General features: G+C 32.1%; 1 pseudogene across 1 annotated transcript; it reads right to left on the reverse strand.

Moving 5' to 3' along the window:
• On the reverse strand, positions 1-1,266 carry LOC146958044 (F-box only protein 8-like; annotated as a pseudogene). Its single transcript, XR_015030808.1, has one exon. The product of XR_015030808.1 is annotated as an F-box only protein 8-like (transcript).
• Between the last annotated feature and the right edge of the window lie 2,489 nt (positions 1,267-3,755).

The following is a 3,755-nucleotide window of genomic DNA, read 5'->3' on the forward strand; positions in this document are numbered from 1 at the left end:
TTATAATATGTGTGAGACAATTTGTATACAAAGGTAAATTCTTCTAACCAAAGTCATGCATGAACCTCCAATTGGGATAAGACTGCCCTTATAAATTATTATATGGCAATTATACTTGTATCCTTTAACACCAAGATCTTTAATCATTCGGGTATTCATATCAAACCAGACTAGCTCATCATCATATTTTCTAAAGAATATATCACCTTTCTTACCTGCTCTAATAGGATGTTCAATGGAAGGCAACGGATCAACAATAAAGACATTAGTCCAAGATTCATCTACACCAAGTTCACCAAAGATTCTTATGTGAAAAGTAGTTGTTTCATCATATATTATAAAAGCAATGGACCCATTTAACAATGTCAAATGCAAAGTGTTATGACGTCCAACCATGTCTGAGGGTAAATTTGTTGTAAGAAACACCTCATTGCATAAGTCAAATGACACCAAACGTGGATCAACATCACTTCTATTATTGTCGTCACTTAGAGTCCACCAATGACACATTCCATCCACGTACAATTTCTCATTTGCACAACTGTAAGGCATTTCAAAATCAAGTTTCCTCCAAGAATTACTTCTTAGAGTATATATTTCCCACATGGGGTCGACATATGAATAATCCTCCTTCCGTGGCTCGTCTGTGTCGGTATCAGAGAAAGATAAATACCGAATCACCATATAATCATCTCTAACATGATCATAACTAAAACCATGAAATGGCACTAAAGGGGTCATATAACGTGATTGAGACAAGAAAGGACTAGATGGAATGACCTTGAATTCATTTGTAGTAGGGTTCCAAAATACACATTTTACATACAAGAAGTCTTACTCAAAACATCAATAAAACAATCATCCTCATGAAATGGAGGTGGTAAATCTAATTTAACCATATTCTCAAACCTCTCACCAGAAAGTAAATACAATGTCGAGGGATATCTTTCACCTGGCAAAGCATTGTTTGTCCAGTTTAGGAGAATAGAACTACCATCGTAATAAGAATGATTCTTTGAAAGGAAGTAATTCTGAAACATGCTCATGAAGTATGAGTTTTCTAACAAGAGAGCCCACGATTTATGTACGCATCCAAACCGTTTCAAAGATTTTAGAGGCAATTTTGATAAGATAGAGAATGCAAGATCTTCGGATATATTGTTGCTAACCTTTACATTTGTGGCACTCACATATTTCTCCATCTTCAAATCACACAACGATTTTTTTATTTTTTTTATTTTAACGTGAATGAAATTGATGGAGCCCACCCAAACCTGTTGCAAGTAGCAAATCAAAAAAGAAATCAAATAAAATATTCTCTTTTTGGTTACATGAGAAAAAAAAAAAAAAAAAAGGGATTACATCCTTACAAAGGACACCCCAAGAGCATCAGCTAGCAAAGCTAATGACAAACTAGAAGGAGGCGTTTGGAGCATAATTAAAGGATCTACGTTATTAGCTCCCAACTTTGCTAGCACATCTGCACAAGCATTCCCTTCGCGAAGGGTGTGATGAAGCGATATTGACCAATCTTTTGTCATGAAATCTCTAATAATCTCTAGCTCATTCGAATAATGATGAAACTGAGATGTTCCCTCTTTGACAAGTTGAACCACATGCAAGGAATCTGAGAAACACATTACTTTCCTATATCCAGCCTGCCAACACAGTCTAATGCCCACTAAAAGTGCTTGTATTTCTGCATGGAGAATATTAGATAAACCTACACTCCCATAGAAACCAAATTGAAATGTTCCATCATGGTTACGCACCAAGCCACCAAACCCTACCTTCCCTGGATTAGTGGATGAAGCGGGTATTTTAGCTCCATTAATAATGTGGAATATTTGGATCTCTTGTAACAAATTTATTTTTGAGGGAACAACTCCTGTGAAGTACCAGATCATAACCTCTATCTTTACTCAGCTACATGTTTCCAAACAGGCGTTTGAAAATCCAACCTCCCACTCCACTCGAGCAATTCGTGAGGTGTGTTGGAATAAAGGGGATGAAATAAAATATTCTATTTATAGCATCCAATAATAAAATAGTAAAAAAAAAGAGAAATTAACTTGCAAACAAGGCAAAACTAAAATCACAATTCAAAGAAAATATATTAATAAAATTTCATTATTTTCAATAGACTACTGAGTGAAGGAAGGAGAAAAACTTATTGATTTGCCCGGTGATATCACCACGTCAAAATTGAGGTATTGTAGAATTTTTATCAAATTTGTGCGCGTTCATATCAAAACACAGAGAGCGTAAATAGAAACTTACTGCTTGATAAAACCCATTCTCTAAAACCTTTCATCCTACCTACCGCAACAATCTAGCTAAATACTAGTATTTTTTTTTTCAAATCAAAAGTATATGATTGGATAAAAATGGTAATAATAAAATTGATTTAAAGAGAAACATGATGGATTTTTTTTAATCAGGAACTTGTTATTAAAATCATATAAAATTTGAGTAAAAAGTTAAAAAAAAACCATACAAATATAAACATTTTTTAAATAATAATAAAAAACACCCATGGTTTACAACATACATTTTTTTTTATCAATGTAATAGTAAAATTAGTTGATAACACAACCCAAATTTTATGTTATAAAAAATCCACCTCTATATTAAAGGTATTAAAAATTTACAAAAATAAAAAAAGGTATTGTTCATTGTTTAAATACGGTGAACAATACCATTCTTAAACAAAATTGACAAAAATGTGTCAACCTATTATAATTATTCAAAAAAATAAGATCGAAGTGAAGCGAAATCAAAGGATCTATGATTAATTTTAACGCCTATGGAAGAAAAAAAAAATCAAAGGATCTCTCTGGTGCTGGTCTCGAACTGAGTTTTTTTAGGTTGAAGAGAGAAACTCTCACCCAAGTGACCTCTCAGAAGACAAGACAGGCAAAAATCAAAGGATGTAGAAAAAAGTTGGAATCCAAAAGTTAAAAAAAAAAAAAAAAAAAGCCATACACATGTAAACATTTTTTTTACAACAACACATATGATAATATGATATGCACAAATGCACTACTGGAGAACAAAAAGAAGCTGTGGCATACACAAAATAAAAGGAACATATAATGAAGATTCAGGAGGATATTAGCAACAATATAAAGGTGAATATGGAAGATATACCTTTATGCAGTTAATTAAAACATCGATTCTCTTTTCCTTGAACTGCTACTGAACCATTTGGCTGCTCCTTTTTTGTGGGTTAGCGTAGGGTAATTATAGTATTTTTCTGATGATGGTTGGATATGGAAAGAAATAAAAGAAAATAAATAAAATTAATTATGAAATCAATTATTATTAAACTGATTTATACTGTCGTTATTTCCTTCTCTTTTCAGTTGATTGTAAATTGTAATTTCCTATTTTAAATTCAATAAGGTTTAGGTTTTTTAAATCCAACGCGGCCATTAATTGCATTCGATCACAACTTTAATTATTTCCTTTCTCTTCAACCGGCAGCTAAGCAACAAGTTTATGATCCATCCTGTCTCAAATATAAGAATGAAAAAATAAAAATCAAACAAAGTGATATATTCAGATGAAAATTTAAACTAAATACATTTATTTTGTTTGATTAATGTTTTTTTTTATATTCTTAGGAGTAATGTGATAAAGAATTGGAAATGGTAATATTGATAGGACGGCAAATCGGGATACTAGTTGCTATATTGTAATTTATAAAAGGAAAAATATGAGGATAATTTTGGTACGGGTTGACACTCGCTTTC

Source organism: Medicago sativa, chromosome 1 (genome assembly GCF_051527215.1).
Source record: "Medicago sativa cultivar Bolivia chromosome 1, Bolivia_mono, whole genome shotgun sequence".
In the NCBI taxonomy this organism is placed as follows: domain Eukaryota; kingdom Viridiplantae; phylum Streptophyta; class Magnoliopsida; order Fabales; family Fabaceae; genus Medicago; species Medicago sativa.